The following is an 18,173-nucleotide window of genomic DNA, read 5'->3' on the forward strand; positions in this document are numbered from 1 at the left end:
GGGACAAAACTGGTCTGTGCAGGAGAAGTCTACCAGGGAAATGGCCAAGGAAGTGAGCACGAGACCTTAGGCACTCTTTTGCCATCCTATGCTATTGTTCTCTACAGGTAACCACCTTAAGAACAATTCATTACTTGATTTACAATGGCATTTCGTATTAGACTTCTTCATTCGGGGTCAGCTGTGTACTTACTGGGTACACAGGACTGTGCCGATCACCACTGAGAACATGATAGAAGCACAAGAAATATTCTGCCAACAGAATCTGCTAGTTGTCGCTTAATCACATTTGTCCAGGAAAACCTTTCTGCTGGGGCAACTGCCCCTGTCTGAAGCTTCATGGGACCTGCAGTCTTTTCTGCATCCCAGAGCTCCTGGGTCAACCTAGAATGAAGGTACTTCGGTCCAGGTCAGTCCCTGATCCTTAAATGAGAGCTTCAGAGCACAAAAGTCAGCCATATTCAAGGTCTCTGCCTGCCTGACTCCAAGTCCACTGTGCAAGGATGGAGGAAGTTACATGGCCCTGGACCAAGCTGGTGCAAGAGGGGGCTGGCATAGCACACAGAGGAAAGAGAACCAAGCTTTTGCTACCTTTCCCCCACCTGTATTAGTTAGTTTTTTGTTGCTGTGACCAAAATCCCTGAAAAGAACAATCTGGAGGAGGAAACGTTTATTTTGGCTCACAGTTTCAGAGGTTCCGTCCATAGTTGGCTGGCTACCAGGCGGACATCATGGCGGGACAGTGCAGTGGAGGAAAGCCGCTCAACTTATTGCCATGGGCAGCAAGAGCGAGGGTCCAGGGACAGACAGTCCTCAAGGCCACGCCCCCAGTGCTCTGCCTCCTCGAGCCAAGCCCCACCTCTGAACCTTGCTGCACTGGGGACATGCGTTAACACGTGAGCTTCTGGAGGAGCTTTCCAGACCCAAACCGGACCACCCCCCCAGCTCATGACTCGTTTACCTCTTGACACTGCAGCTCTGCAGACTCTCTCGTCATCCATTTGGGTGGCTTCCTTGTATATGTATGGTGGGGACAAGGGGAATCAAGAAACCAAAGTGTGAGCTCCTTGAGCCTGGGCTTTGGCAGCACAGAGCTTCGCATGCTCGCCCTCAGGAGGCTGACACAGCTAGGTAGACCATTCAGCCAGGTGAGCCATGGTCTCTTGGAGTAAAGCGACCACCACAATCCATGACTCACAAGCAATAACTCGACATTAATGACAATGATTGGGTCCTCACCCCATGCCAATGTGACTAGGTTTTTGGGCCCCAGGAGGAACCAGCCTTCGGTCCTCTACATGTGGCTAGCCTCCAAGAACCTGTTCCAGCCCAATGCGTTGATTGCGTGCAGCCTCCAGGCAAAACTCCAGGGCAGTTCTCAGCCACAGACACTCCTATCCCTGCCTTCGCCTCCCTTCCATCCCAGCTCTGCCCATCAAACCAAGCCTCCCACGGGAGCCGGCAAATAATGCTTGGCTGACGGCCGCTCCTGCCCCAATCTATATCGAAGCCTGTAACAATAAATAAAGCCGCTATCGGCCAGGGCAGATTTACATTTTCCCAGTGGGGAGTGATGGATGGCAATTGTACCCTGAGAACGGCGCTGCCTTGGGAATTTCTGCTCTTTTTCCTGCCTTACGGACAATGAAGGGTGAGGGAGACCAGAAAGGGGATGAAGAAGCTTTGGAGACCGATGGTGAGTTCCCAAGTCTCTGTGTTTGTGTAACTACTGCGCACACAATGTGCCCACAGAGTCCTACAGAGAGAAACCAAATACATGCAAGTGGCCCAGGCTGGGCTCAGAAGGGAACAGAGGAGCCCAAGTGTTGGCCCGAGTGTGTGCATGTGCATGTGCATGCCAAGCACTCAGGCCTGACCAAAGTCTTTGAAGTTCACGCTCCCACTTTCCTGAACTTCAGAATTAGCTCCATTGCAGACCACTTCTATTGCTGTATGTGTAAAAAATTAAAAAGTTACCTTTCATTATTCATATTTGGAATGTCAATATAAAGTATATTTTGAGAATTCAGCAAGTCCCTGGAGCGTTTTGAAGGGTGTTTCCTACCCTCACAGCCTCAAAACCCACCTGGTACGTCTCCATGGTAAATGTTCGGTGACTATTGAATGAATGAACACATGAACAGCAAACATTAATGCCTTGAAGCCCTCCAGGCGGCCTTTCCTGGCCAACTAACTGACAAGACCATGTTGGCTTGTGTTCTTTAAAAGCAACCACCACCACCGCCCCCAAAACCGCTGTCAGCTCTCACACCTGACAGAGCTCAAGCTGGGAATGTTCACACTGTGGGCTTCCACACGCAGCGGAAAGACTCATCATGCTTTCCAGCTCGCGGTCACATTGCTTACATTAAATACACTTGACTTAAATAACAGAAGGAAAAATATATCGAACCACTCCAAGGACATTCTTTGGCAGGGCCTCCCTTTCTGCATCAGTGGAAAAGTACAAATTACGGCAACCTGAGCAAGTGTCATTATCCTGCTGTGCAAATCGGGTCTGCTATTTCCTTTCCAGTATAATTTAGGAAGAGAAAAGGATTCTGGGTGCATTCAATCATGTATCCATCCATTCGCTCATTCATTCTGTATGTCCTAGAGTGTGTGTGTGTGTGTGTGTGTGTGTGTGTGTGTGTGTGTGTACCCACGCGCGCATGCTCCCATTCTCCCAAGCCTGGAGCCACTTGGGAGAGCTGACGTCGAGCATCGTCCCTCCCACTGAAACTTCACTGAGTAGCCTCCTGAGAATCGGTCAGCTGCCTGGACACATGGAGGATTCTGCCACAGCAACCGTGGATTGTTTCTCCCCAGCTGGGGCAATGTCCACGGCTCTCCAGGTGACCAGCAACCTAGCAACTAGAAGAAAGCACTCACTGGATTTTCCAGAATGCAGAAAAGCCCAGTGTTGTTACTGCTTAGGAAGAAGCTAGCGTCTGCGTCAAGCAGCGCAGTTCTGTTGACCCCTGAAGCTTTATCCTCACTGCCATGTTTCCACTCAGACATCCCCAGAGTGGCCTTCTCCATCTCAAATGACCACTGTCAGGGAAGCCACTGATACCCGTCAATGCCATCTCCTTGATGCCTTCTGATGAGGCGACCGGCAGAGGGGGTGCCCAGGTCTGGGACGGCAGGCTGCATGTGAGTGGCACTCGTTTACAACTTCACGTCCCCATCCCCTGCTCCACATGGGCAGGCGTGCTGAGGCGGAGTGCTCGGGGCGGGTGTCCTAAGGGAATGAACGACTGCCCCTCAAGTCCAGTCGAGATCGCACAGAGGCACCAGGCGGAGCAACTGGCCTTGAGGCGTTACAATGCCACTGTCCAGCCAAGTGGGGACAACAACAGGATGAGCAGAATCTTCCATTCTGACTCGAACAGCATGAGCTGGGAATCACAGCCCACAGGTACTGCGACACTTAGCCCCTGGAGCAAGTGTGCAGCCAAAGCCAGGGGTGACAGCACCCCTTTCTCCTTAATCAGAAGTTCTCCAAGGATCTCATGCATGTTATAGTTGGGGTTTAGAATGTCCCCCAAAAGCTCATGTGTCCACGGTGCAGGAAAATTTAGAGGTAGGGCCTGGCAGAGGAGGCGGCTCCCTGGGAAGAAGGTCTGGGGGACTACGCCTTATGTGCTTGGGGGCTGCTCCTCTCACTCTGCTTCCTGCCATGACCTGATTGGCTGCTTCCTGGGAGCCCACTGATCAGTGACTGAAATCTTCATGATCTCGGAACTGTGAACTAAATAAGCTTTTCCTTCTCTAAGTTGTGCTTGTTGGGTGTTCTAGTCACAGCAGTGGAAACGCTGACTAACACGGTTTGTAGTCTTATTCTCATTTAATGTTTCCCCTCCCACCACTCTGGGAGGAGACTGCTTCTCTCATCAGAAAACCCGCTTTTCTGTTCCATATAAAATGGTTCTAAGTATGATTTTACTGTTAAATCTTGGGTATTATGTAAAAATCTCCATAGGTAGGCATAAGACTTCATATACTAGCATAAGTTGGCATAAATATATTTGAATATAAATAAAATACATAGATGCATGTGAGCTGTTTTCTATAGTTGAAGGTACACGTTATATACATAGATGCACTTACATTTCAGCATATATTCTTGAAAGCTAAAGGGAAAATGCTTCTATTGTTTTCAGAATACAAATTCTAACTGAAAGAAAATGTTCTTTTAAAAACTGTCCAAAAGGAAACACTAATGGTTCTCCCTGAACATTTTCTAGGCCATTCTCTCAACCCCACAGTTTTTTGTTTTGTTTTGTTTTGCGGGTCTGGGGATGGAACCCAGAGGCATTTGACCTCTGAGCTACATCCCTGTCCAATTTTTTATTCTTTATTTTGAAACAGGGTCTCACTGAGTTGCAGAGGGCCTCACTAAGTAGCTGAGGCTGTTCACGAACCTCGATCCTCCGGTCTCAGCCTCCCAAATGCTGGGATTACAAGCGTGCACCACCACACCCGGCATCAACCCCATAGTTTAAGAGGGTGAAAAAGTAAAAGGGCTGAGGCTTCCTTAGAAAAGGTGATTGGGTGGGTGACGTGTGCATGTATGACTCCACCATCTTGTACCCCATTAAGATGTCTGACTATACTGCACCAATACAAAAAGAAAAAAAAAGAAAAGGCCATTGGGTAAAAGTAAAGAACTCTGTGAGCAGACAGTCCTGGGTGTGGGTCCAGGGTCCAGCACTGATAATTGAATAATGAAGAGCAAATTCTTTAACCTCTTGGATCCTTGAGCCTTTTGCCGAACAGGGTTAATGCGCGCACCTCACAGGCTGCTGGAGAACTTGCTGACAGTCATGTGCTTAGGTCCTATCCCCATGGCCCGGCACGCAGTAGCTGCTCAGGACATTTTAGTTCCTGCCCCCGTAAGGTGCTGTTCCTAACAGCCATGGAGGATAGAGGAAGCCTGGTTTCTGCCTCCTGCAGACCCCAGCCCAGGGTCTCAGGGGCTGTAAGGCAGGGTTGGTTCTGGGCTTCCAGGACGTCTGAAAGCCAGAGGGATCTCAAGTCCCAGCCATCTGGTGGGAGGTTGGGACAAGAAGTGAAAAAGGATGGGGTACATTTCCTCATGGGGTCTCCACTGGGTTTCTACCTGTGCAGCTATGGGTCCACCTAGAACTCTGGAGTTAGAGGCTTCCAAAAGCATAAAGGTAAGTGTGTCTCACCGGATTTCAGAGCCCTATGTGGTCCACTCTTACACAATCTCTGACTTCCTCTTGCCCCGCCTATGTGTTCCACTAGTGTGAACAAGCAAGGCCTGACCTTGGGCGCCTGGGTCTGTGACCTTGGCTTGATGTCTCTGTCCCTGTGTGAGAACCACCACCCGCTAAAGGGAAACATTCCCACTGGGCGACACCAGGAGAAGCTGTCCATCCACGTGCTTGGAAAACGACACCTTTACAGGGCTTCCACGCTTCCTTTTTTAGACACGGCAAAAATCATTTCCTTGGTAGTAAATTTTTACCCAGTGAAACAACGTATTTTCCCAACTCATTTTTGTTCCTTCCTTGCTCAAGCTCAAGCTAATGGGGTTTGATAAGAAAGAAGAAAATAACGATGGTGCATTCCTGCCTGCACATGAAGCCAGTTTCAGCCCGGCTGCTGGGCTGGGTCAGTGCCATGTTTCAGCCAGACGGGCCCGGCCAAGTCTGGAAGAGCCAGAGGACCTCCTTCCCAAACACCTGCTTAATTGAAGATCTCAGCGTCCGAGAACTTGCTTGTTGAATTCCTCGGACATCTGTGGTCCATGTGTCTTATGGTTTTGAATGGTCATTAGGAATCAGATGTGTGTGTTCACGGCACTCTCCCAATGCCTGATAGTAAGCATGGAATATCAAAGCTTGCTCTTTCTGTGTCTCTAATTAGGCAACAAATATGTGATCCATTTTCCAAACAACAAAAAATTCTTCTCTCTTGGAGGAAACCAGCTGGAATCTAGGGCCCAATCGCTCCATGGATGCTAGTTTCCTATCTATAAAGTGAGATTTTGGAGAGAAGTTCTGAAAGGCCTCATCCAACTATGATCTTCCACAGAGACAAACTATGCAAGTAATGGACCACATTGTTTGATGCTTGAGCAATTATTTTCATCCACAGAGTGCTTGGTAAACATCCACTGATTCTAAGCTGCTTTCAAACTGAGTAGGGAATCAGCCAAGCCCATTCAACTGCCAACATATAAAAGGCCTTGCAGCGGGGGAGGGGGAAGCACTTGTCTCTTCTTGAGTATCAGACATCAATTTGTCCTGAAGCCAGGCGCACTGGTGCACACCTGTAATCCTAGTAGTTGATAGATCCTGAGATGGGAGGATCATGCATTCGAGGCCAGCCTCAACAACTTAGTGAGACCCTGTTCTAAAATAAAGGGGCTGGGCAGAGGGAGCTCAGAGGTAGAATGTCGCTGGTACCACATACATACAAAAAAAAAAGGGTTTCCTAAGAGTAAGAGGACAAGGCTGCTGATTGACAATCCAGCCTTTTTTTTTTTTTTTTTTTTTTTTTTAAGAACGTGAGGCTTGGGCCACTATTATAACTGTAAAGTAAACATATATGGAACTCAAATTAGATTTCTACTCACTTAAATTCTTGCCATTTTTCCGTCAACAGAGAAGATTTTTGAATCTACACAAACCAGCAGTTTCCAAACCTAGTTACCCAAGAGAATCATTTGACTATCTCAGAATGTCTGGGGTTGAGGCTTGGCATGCTATGGTATTTTAAAGCTGCCTAAATGAATCCAGTGCAAAACCATCTCTGGAAACCACAAGGCAAGAGCAACACTTCCCAAGTGGAAATTGCATATGGGGATCTTGTTAAGACGCAAGTCCTCTGTTCAGTAGATTCTGCACTTCTCACGGTCCCCCAGGTGATTCAGATGCTGCTGGTTCAGGGACACACTTCCTGTATCAGTGTGCTAGACTATTCTGAGTGATGTTTGGCTCTGTATCCACACAGCTGGCTTACAGTTTTAGAAGGCATTCAAGAGAGTCTAGGAGGAAATTTAAGTGTCCAAAATAAAACAGTGATTCCTAACTGGATTCTTCCCTAAAATAAAGCCTGCTGGCCTCAGTAGACAGGCTTCCCTCCCTATCCTTGGGTTCCGCATTCATGAATTCAATCACTAGTGGATCGAAAATAGTTGGAAAAAAATTTTTATCTGTATGGAACATGTACTATTTTTTCTTGCTCCTAAACAATAGAGAATAAAAATAATTTACATAGATTTACATTATGTTAGGTATTAAGAGTGATCTAGAGATGATTTGAAGCATATTGAAAGATGTATGTAGACTATATACCAATACTACACCATTTAAAATAAGAGACTTGAGCATCTGAGGATTTGGGTATGGGAGAAGGGCCTCCTGAAACCAGTTCCCTATAGATACTGAGAGAATGCCATACTGTCTTGTCAAAGACCCCAGCAGAGAGTAGCCCAAACAGAATGCTTCTCCAGCATATGACCACCTTCATAATTTAATTCCACTTGACCTTTGAAACCATCACAGGCCTTCAAAAGGTCCTCCCTCCCAACCAGGAATGGTGGCACACACCTCTAATCTGAGTATTTGGGAGCTGAGAAATGGAGGACTGTGGGTTCAAGGCCAGCCTCAGCAACTTAGTGAGAACTTGTTTCTGAATTAAAAAAAAAAATAGGGCTGAGAGTGTAACTCAGAGGTAGAATGCCTCTGGATTCAGTTCTTACTATTAAAAAATAAAACATAAGGAAAGAAAGATTCTCCTTCCCTGTAATTCACTGATGATATTTAGGTTTCCTAGGAATAAACTCAATTCCATGATTCTTAACTAAGTTCTTAGACATACTGCCCCCAAGCCAGGTGTGGTGGTACATACTTATATCCCAGTACTTGGGAGGCTGAGACAGAAAGATCCGGGTTCATGGCCAGCCTCAGCTACTTAGTAAGGCCCTCTGCAAATTAGTGAGATCCTGTTTCAAAATAAAGAATTAAGCTGGGCGTGGTGGCGCACCCTTGTAATCCCCATGCTTGGGAGGCGGAGACAGGAGGATAGCACAGGTTCGAAGCCAGCCGTGCTGGCTTAAGAGACCCTGTTTCCAAATTTTAAAAAAGTATAAAATTAGGTCTGGGAGTGTAGCCCAGAGGTAGAAGGGTTTCCAGGAACCCCAGTACCACCAAAAAAAAAAAAAAAAGAAGAATTAAAAAAATGGGCTAGGGGTATAATTTGGAAGTAGAATGTCCCTGGGTTCAACCCCCAGCACCACACACACACACACACACACACACACACACACACACACACACACACACACTAGAAATACTGCACCCAAAGTAGAGATCAAAAGTACAAAGGATTTTAGTGAGGAGAAAGGGCATGCCCTTTCTCCAGTGCAGAGCATCATTTTTAACTAAATACTTGTGACCATGGTCTATCAGTGCTACAGATCTTGAATCCTATAATCTGTCTATCTAAGCCCAGGCCCATCCCCATCTTTCTGTCTGAGCCTGCTCATCACCCACGTCCTGACCCTCTCTCTCTCTCTTCTGTTATCCTCAGCATTGGGATGGGGTGTGGCTCAGTGGCAGAGTGCTTGCCTGGCATGCCTGAGGCCCTGAAGGTCCATCCCCAGCACCATCCATGCAAAAAGACATCAGATTTAGCCCGTGACCTTCTTTCCCCTCCTACAGAACCCTCACACCAGCTCTCCACTCCTGATGTTCTGTCTATTACAGGCACTACCATTTTCCAGCATCCCAGCTAGAAACCTCAGTTACCCTAAAATCTCCCCCTGCTTCCCGCTCCCACACAACTGCCCAGGCCAGGAGACCCTCCTGCTGAAAAGCTCGCAGATTCCCTTTCTTTACGTCGCTCACCCCAAAGCCTCCAGGGTCTCGCTGTCTGTTCTTTCGGTGATTGCAGTCATTTCCTAACTGCTCTGCAGGCCTGGAGCCCATCCCTGCTAAAGGTACACGAAACATCACCTCCAGAACAGTCCAAAACACAAACGTGGCCTGGGAGCTCTGCTACTCAAAACACCCTCGCCCCTCCGTATAAACCATGGAGTACTCTTGTCACTCTTTGGCACCACGGCAGGTCAGGCCTACTTCCCTATTCGGCCACGCCCAGCGCATGTCTGGTTTCTTAATAGTTGTGTGTGACTCCGTCCAAACACACTTTTTTTTTCTTGCGGTTCTGGGGATGGAACCCAGGGGCATTGTATCTCCGAACTACACCCCCGCCCTAGTTTTTAGACTTTTTTATTTATTTATTTATTTATTTATTTATTTTATTTTTTGGTGGTACTGGGGTTCCTGGAAGCCCTTCTACCTCCGGGCTACACTCCCAGACCTATTTTATATTTTTGAAACAGGGTCTCTTATGCCAGCGCGGCTGGCTTCGAACCTGCACGATCCTCCTGTCTCCGCCTCCCAAGCGCGGGGATTACAAGCGTGCGCCACCACGCCCGGCCTAGACTTTTTTATTTTTGAAACAGGGTCTTACTGGGTTGCAAAGGGCCTCAGTAAGTAGCTAAGACTGTCCGCAAACTGCGATCCTCTGGTCTTGGCCTCCCGAATGCTGGGATTATAAGTGTGCGCCACCGTGTCCGGCTAAACACATTTTCTTGAAAGCAGGAAATGGACTTTATTTACATCTGTATAAAACACACAACACAGAGCCCAGCACACTAAAGAGTACTGAAGTGAATGAGAATGGAAAGGAAAGACTTTCCTCTAAGACCTTTCTGAAGACGAGAGGGGCACTAGGTCATGCCAGAGGACATCAGCAGAGGCCCGTTCACCACCTGCGCCCGCTGAGGCTCACGTTGTGATCCCGTGGGGGAGACTATCTGTTGGACATTTGGTGACAGCATCAGTTCCAGCAGAGCCTCAGGCGGAGCCTATGGTGCTCAGAGGCCTGTTCCCACCTTAGCTGACTGAAACTATCCTCATCCTCCGGAGGTTTTGACATATCATATGTGTCTTAGTCTATGTTGGGCTGCTATAACAAAAATGCCACGGACTGGGCGGCTGGATCCACTGGCACTTAGCTCTCACAGCTGTAGAGGGTGAGCCAAGATCAGGGGGCAGCAGAGCTGGCGTCTGCGGAGACCCTCAATGGCAGAGAGAGCTCAGGGTTCTTAGTCCCTTTATAGGGACACCAATGGCATCCCAGGACCCCCACCCCATGACTTCATCCAAACATATTCATTTGCCAAAGGCCCTACTTCCTTTTTATTTCTGTGGTACAGGGGGTTGAACTCAGGATCACTGTACCTCTGAGCTACATTCCCAGCCCTATTTTATTTTTTATTTTTGAAACAGAGTCTAAGTTGCTGAGGCTAGCCTCACACCTGGGATCTTCCTGTCATAGCCTCCCAAGTATTGGGATTACAGGGTGCACCACCTTACCTGCCCGACTGGGCCCCACCTCTTAATACCCTCACACTGGGGGCTGGGACATCAGCATATAAATGGGGAGCAGGGCGAGGAGTCTAGGCACAAGCTCGGCTTGATGTCTATGCTGTTTCTTCTTTCTTCCCCAGAGGCTCAACATCCCAGAGAAGAAAGAACTCTGGCATCATACAAGAGCACAACATCAGAGAAGAATACACCTTCCTGGCCCAAGACTGGCATCAAGAGAACCCCCTAGGACACAACTGGGAAACCCAATCTGTTTTTGCATCTGGTATCAACCTCAGCCTGGTGCTGGCTGTGAGAATACCCAGGTGTACAAACTCACCCCAAGGGATTAATCAGTCCAGGAGCAGCCACACACATCCCCTGGGCTCCCAGGCAGGATCATGAGATCTGCAGGTGTGCTCTCCCACACCCGCCCAGGTCAGAGGCCCCGCTACGACTTCCGCCTCTCGCTCAGACTCTCAGGCTGGCCTTACGCGTGGGGCTGGCCTCACGCCTCACGTCGAAGCTCCTGATCCCTGAGACGAGCTGCCATCACCTGCCCTCCCAGGGCTGGCAGAGGAGTGGGGAAGACACACACGGTACCCAAAAGAGTGGGTGGCAGCATCGCAGAGGGATGGCCAACAGATAATGGTGAGCATCCTACATCTGGGAGAGAAGGGACTCCATGCTGGAACAGTTCTCACACACACACCCATTCCCAAAACCCGCAGTGACCTAGGACAGAGAAGTGACAGGTGGCTCTTTCAACCTAAGGGCCAAGACATGGGCTGGGCCGGGAGGTGAGGCGGACACGTCTTCCTTGCAGAGACCAACCCACTTTGCTGCGTCCTCCTGCTCTACCCCGCCTCCCGCCAGGGTCCAAGGCTCCCTGCTCCTGTCCTCTAGCAGACGACCCTCATATGAAAGCACAGCTGTGGGGGCTTTGACGCAGTGGAAAGGGGAGCCTTGGGGGCTGAAAGAGGCAAGAGCTTATAGGAATGGTGGGGGCCATTCTAGCCCAGAGTCTAGACCCTGCCCCCAACACAGGGCTCACACCGCCCCTCCCCGCTTCCCAGCACCCTTTGGACTTGGTAAGAGCTGGATTATATCACTTGAACCTCAAATAAATATTTGAACGGAGTAAACACTTTCCAGGATTGCGTGTGTGCCTGGCCGGTGGGTCGGCGCTGCGCCCTCCCATGCAGCCATCTGGCGTCAGCAGCGGGCTCCCCGATTTCTAGTGTGAAAGATCATGAAGGAGCTGTGGGTGGGGCTGCCCTGCCGGCTGGCCTGCCAGACCACTGCAGCCTTGCCTCCTGCCATGCGGGACACGGTGCCCGAGGCCCAGCGCCAATCACACGTCTGTCCAGGACCCATCCACGCACACGCGCTTTCCATGGGTGACAGTGTCAGAGCTTCTAGGGATTCAAAGATGAATGATACATGGGTTGCATCTGTTTACAGTCTACTAGAGGACACACGAGGGCCAGGGGTGGGTGGCCAGCGTCACACTGGGGAGGTGAGTGGGGTCTCCCCAGAAGGACAGGCTGCCTGTGGCAGAAGACAGTGGGTGAGGTTAAAGGGTGGTGTGGCAGAGGCGGCCACCATCCTCCACCATCCACTCTCCCGGCTCATCACTGCATCTTTAGCTCCTTGCCGTGATGTGTGGCCACATGACCAAATTGTGGCCAGTGGGATATAAGTAAAATAGCCTGTACAACACTTGGACCATGTTTTTTTGCTTTTTGTTTTTTGTGGTACTGGGGATAGAATCAAAGGCCATTCAGCCTCTGAGCTACACCCCCAGCCCTATTATTTTTTAGTCTTTTTATTTATATTTATTTATTTATTTATTTATTTATTTATTGGTGGTACTGGGGTTCCTGGAAGCCCTTCTACCTCCGGGCTACACTCCCAGACCTATTTTTACATTTTTATTTGGAAACAGGGTCTCCTAAGCCAGCACGCGCGGCTGGCTTCGAACCTGCGCAATCCTCCTGTCTCTGCCTCCCAAGCGCGGGGATTACAAGCGTGCGCCACCATGCCTGGCTTCTTTTTATTTTTTTTAAATAGGGTCTTACTGAGTTGTGAGGGGTCTTGCTTAGTTAGCTGAGGCTGTCTGCGAACCACGATCCTTCAGTCTCTGCCTCCGGAATGCTGGGGTTACAAGTGTGAACCACCACACCTGGCTGGACCATGATTTTAAAAAGGCCAGGAGTGGTGACACACGCTTATAATTCCAGTGCTTGTGAGGCTGAGACAAGAGGATCACACAGGTTCAAAGTCAGCCTCAGCTACTAAGTGAGGCCCTTTGCAACTCAGTGAGAGCCTGTTTCAAAATAAAGAATAAAAAATAGGGCTGGGGGGTGTTGGTCAGAGTTAGAATGCCCCTGGGTTCCATTCCCAGTACCATAAAAATAAATTAAAAAAATAATAAAAAATATGCCGGGCATGGTGGCGCATGCTTTTAATCCCAGTGCTTGGGAGGCTGAGACAGAAGGATCACACAGGTTCGAAGCCAGCCTCAGCTACTTAGTGAGGCTCTCAGCAACTTAGTGAAACCCTGTTTCTAAATAAAGTATAAAATAGGTCTGGGAGTGTAGCCCGGAGGTAGAAAAGCCCCTGGGTTCCACCCCCAGTACCACAAATAAAATAAAATAAAAAAGACTAAAAAGTAGGGCTGGGGGTGTAGCTCAGAGGTACAATGTCCCTGGGTTCTATTACCAGTACCATTATAAAAAATAATAATAATAAAAAAAAGAATGACTGTGTGGTCTCCTTATCTGTCCTCTCCCGCCTGGATGCAGATGTGATGGTGAGGACTGGAGCAGCCTTATTGGATCCAGAGATAAACGCCACCCACTGAGACACCCAGCCAGCCCTGGACCACTTGCCTCTGGACTGTAGTATGAAAGAGAAATAAGAATTCTCCCTTACCTAAACAATGTACTGAAGGTCCCTTGCGAAAGTGGCTTAGGGTAGCCTCATGCAGGTGAGGAGTTTGCCCTGAGGAGCAGCAGAAGCAAGGGCACATTGAGGGATGGAGGAGGAGGAGAAGGAGATGGAGGAGGAGGAGGAGGAGGGGGGGGGGGTTGGGGAGGAAAGGGTCCGCTCCTGAGTGAAGAGAAGGAAGGACTGAGAGCCAGATTCCAGTCGCGAACTGGCTCCACCATGGCCTCTGGGCGCGTCTGCCCCTCACTCTCCCCTGAAACAAGAGGACTCAGGACTGGCAAGGGTGTCTGGCGAGGGTGGCGAATCTGAGCCCTCTTCAGGTGAGTGCCCAGCCCTCCCAGCACCGCCCTGCCCCTCTTACCACGCGGGGTGAGGAGGCCCTCTGGAGGACGCAGGGGGAAAGGCAGAGTGTGGCGCAGACGCCCTTCTTCTTCTGCTCCTCTGTGTGCAGAAGGAGCCCTGACTTGACGATTCCAAGCACAGAGGAAACTTCAGAAAGGGTGTAGCCCAAGGGGCAGAGAGGAGTTGCTCACCTGAGGTCACTTCAAAATTATAAAAAAGGGTTGGGTTTGTAGATCAGAGGAAGAATGCCTCTGGATGCAATACCCAATACCCTCTACACACGTGCGCGCGCGCGCGCGCACACACACACACACACACACACACACACACACACAGGATTTGGGAGCACAATGAAGTTATCATCTACTTTCTGGTCCACTCCAAGTCATGTGTCTGTTATCAACACTGTTTCTACAAACATTGTTTGTAGAATATAAAAATATTGTTATACTATGTGCATACTATTATAATGTATGGACACTGTTACAATAGAAGGTTGTTACACTATATACATGTTTTAATATATAAACATTGTCATATTTCTGAAATAAGATTCAGGTTTTGGTGTTTGGGTTTTTTGCAGTGCTGGGAAAGTAAGTGCTCTGCCACTGAGCTCATCTATCTGCCCGTTGACCCCTTCCAAGAACTCTTTAAGAGGCGTCTTCAAAAGGTACTTCCAGGGGTTTAGGAAAAGGGAGAGTAGTTAATGATTCACTCTCCTCTCCTTAAGATGCCAATGTAGTTATTAGTTAACTACTAATTATTATTATTAACTACTAATTAACTATTAATTAATTAATTAAAATAATGGCTATGAAGTTGGGCGTGGTATTGCATGCACACTTGCAATCCCAGTACTTAGGAGGCTGAGACAGGAGGATCACAAGTTCAAGGCCAGCCTCAGCTACTTAGTGAAGACCTCCACACCTTAGTGAGACCTTGTTTCAAAATAGAGAATAAAATGGGGCTGAGAGTATAGCTGGGAGGTAGAATACCCCTCAAATCAACCCTCAGTACCACAAAGAGGGAGGGCTTGTCCATCCCTCTGTTCACTGAACCAGTATGTACTGATCGGTGCAGATGGATCTGCATTTGTCGGATTCAGTCTGAAGTTTTCATCTACCTCTATCCTCTTAGTCAAGTCTAAGGATTACCACCTTGTTATTATAAATGATAAAAAAAATGACGTGGAGAGAGTTTTAGTACATAGGGCGAAAGAAAGAAAGAAAGAAAGAAAGAAAGAAAGAAAGAAAGAAAGAAAGAAAGAAAGAAAGAAAGATGGAAAAAGAAAAAAACGTGTTCCTAAAAAGTACATATCAAGAAATCAACCAGCAGTGCTAACAGGGGTGATGTCAGCTTCCCATCTTGTAAGTGAAGCATCCTGCTGGGACTGGGGAGATTCAAAGAAATAAGAGATTGTGTTAGAGGAAAGGCCCCAGTAAATATATTTATAGATGCCGGGGGGGGGGCGCACGCTTGTAATCCCAGCATTTGGGAGGCTGAGACAGGAGGATTGCGGTTTGCAGACAGCCTCAGCTACTTAGTGAGGCCCTTTGTAACTCAGAGAGACCCTGTTTCAAAATAGAGACTAAAAATTAGAGTTGGGGGTGTAGCTTAGAGGTAGAATGCCCGTGGGCTCCATCCCCAGTATGTGTATCCGTTATATATATATGTATATATATATATATATATATATATATATATATATATCCGTTAACATTAACATTAAAGAAAAATTGCCTTCTTCCAGGACATAAATAAGTGGAAAGCCACTTCTGAACCTCCTGTGTTGAACACTGGACCCGAGGGTCTCAGTTACAGTTCTGCGAGCGGCCGCTCACTCCCTCCCTGTCTGCTTTCCGGGCCGAGGGAGCCAGGGTGGAGCAGGATAGACGACAGCTTCACAGTGCTCGTTTACAAGGCTATTTTGGACTCTGAGCTGGCTGGCAAGACTGGGCAGTTGGAGCAGGGGAAGATAATCCATCCAATGCCTGCCTGGTCAGCAGACATGCATTCATCTGCCATTCATTAGGTCAGCAAATATTTACCAAACAACTCTGACATTCTTGGCACTGGGCTAGGCCCTACGGAGAGCCAAACGAACAAATCATATTCCAAACAAATGACGCAGAATTGGTATTGCAGACCATATTTCCCCGATAACGCCGGTGCAATTAGGTAAGAAATCAACGTGAAAAGATGAATCCTCGTAAGTGTGTAAAATTGACTCACCCCTAAATAAATCATGAACCCTAAGAAATTATCACAATGGAAGTCAGGCATTTCTTTTTTAACTTAATAGCAATGAAAATATTATACAGTCATGTGCGGAAATGATTTTTGTCTCAATAACAAAGTGCACATATAATGGTGGTCCGCTGAGAATACGTCAGAGGTAAAAATTTCCCATCACTTTGTATTTTTACTGTGCCTCTTCCATGTTGGCATTTTTTTATTTATTTTTATTTTTTATTTTTTGATGGTGGTGGTACTGGGATTCCTGGAAGCCCTTCTACCTCTGGGCTATACTCCCAGACCTATTTTATACTTTTTTATTTTTTTTGAAACAGGGTCTCTTAAGCCAGCATGGCTGGCTTCGAACCTGCGCGACCCTCCTGTCTCCGCCTCCCAAGTGCGGGGATGACAAGCGTGCGCCACCACGCCTGGCTTGGATATGTTTAGATACATAGATATTTGCCATTGCGTTACAGTTGCCTGCGGTATTCAGTACAGTGACAGGCTGTGCTGGTCTGCATCCCAGGAGCAGGCTACATCAAGTAGCCTAGGTATATGGAAGGCTCCCCCATCTAGGGCTGCATAAGTACATTTTAAGACACTCATGCAAGGACAAAGTGCCCGATGACACATTTCTCAGAACACATCCCTGACAATTAGGAAAGATGAACGGCTTGAAATTAATGAATGAAACGTCTAGATGAAGGAATTAAGAAAAGAACGAACTGGGCGTGGTGGCGCACACTCGTCATCCCAGCATTCGGGAGGCTGAGACAGGGGGTTCCAGGTTCGCGGACAGCCTCAGATACTTAGGGAGGCCCGCTGCAACTCAGTGAAACCCTGTTTCAAAATAAAGAATAAAAGCTGGGTGTGGAGGCGGAGACAGGAGGATCCTGCAGGTTCGAAGTTAGCCGTGCTGGCTTAAGAGACCCAGTTTCCAAAAATAAAATAGGTCTGGGAGTAGAAGGGAGGTAGAAGGGCTTCCAGAAACAAAATATTATCTAAGGAAATAAGCAGAAAGTTTTATAGAAATTATGCTATATCATGACTAAGTTCATAGGAATTGAATGAAGGGTGATTTAATTTTTTTAAAAATTCCTCACATAAGCAGGATGTTTAAGCATATAATTATTTCAATACCTGCAGAAAAAGTGCTTGATAAAATTCAACACTCATTCATGATTTAAAAAAACAAGAAGAAAGAGAAATTAGCAAAATTCCTTTTATCTTTTTTCCTTTTTTCTGGGGGGGGGATTTAACCCGGGGGTGTTGTACTGCTGAGCTATACTAGTAGCCCCCAGCTCATTTGTGGTTTTGTTGTTTTTTTTTTTTTAATTTTGAAACAGGGTCCCACTAAGTTGAAAGGCCATCTTTGAACTTGTGATCCTCCTGTCTCAATCTCCCAAGTACTGGGATTACAGGTGTATGCCAACATACCTAGCTAAACTGTGTGTGTGTGTGTGTGTGTGTGTGTGTGTGTGTGTGTGCGCGCGTGCGTGTGTGCGTGCGTGTGTGTGTGTGTGTGTGTGTGTGTGTGTGTGTGTGTTACTGGAGGCTGAACCCAGGGGCATTCTACCTCTGAGATATACCCCAGCCCATTTTCATTTATTTTGAAACAGGGTCTTCCTAAATTGCAGACAGCCTCACTAAATAGCTGAGGCTGGCTGCGAACCTGTGATCCTCCTGTCTCAGCCTCCCAAGCACTGGGCTTACAAGTGTGTACCACCACGCCTGGAGACTTTTTTTATTTTTTAAATAGGATCTCACTCGGCTGCTGAGGCCAATCACAAGCCAGCGATTCTCCTATCTCAGCCTCCCAAGTACTGGGATGACAAGCATGTGCCACCACACAAAGATGACCATTGTCACTACCTACATTTAACATTATCCCAGAGGTTCCAGCCAGTACAGGAAGACATGAAAAACAAATAAAAGGCATAAAAATTAGAAAAGGGGGATAAGGTGGGGTTAATGTGATCCGTGCATGGTATACACGTGTGTAGCAATGTCACCGTGAAACCCCTGAATTTGTACGATTAATAGACATTAATGAAAAAAGAAAGAGACAAAACTCTTACTATCCAGACAGTGTGACTGCCAGAATAGCCCAAGAGGTTCTACAAAATATTTGAAACAGAATTTAACAAATCATCATCATTTGATACTAAATTGTATTTTTATAAATGGAAACAGAGGAAATACTGATTTCTAAGATACCATTAATAAAGCAAT

General features: G+C 47.5%; 1 protein-coding gene across 7 annotated transcripts in view; it reads right to left on the reverse strand.

The window, feature by feature from the left end:
* Nucleotides 1–18,173, reverse strand: part of FBLN5 (fibulin 5) — a gene marked incomplete at both ends in the record, with an annotated part of 80,730 nt that overhangs the window by 25,245 nt on the left and 37,312 nt on the right. The gene's annotated exons all lie outside the window — the stretch shown is intronic.

This window comes from Muscardinus avellanarius (genome assembly GCF_963383645.1).
Source record: "Muscardinus avellanarius genome assembly, chromosome: 12".
In the NCBI taxonomy this organism is placed as follows: Eukaryota; Metazoa; Chordata; class Mammalia; order Rodentia; family Gliridae; genus Muscardinus; species Muscardinus avellanarius.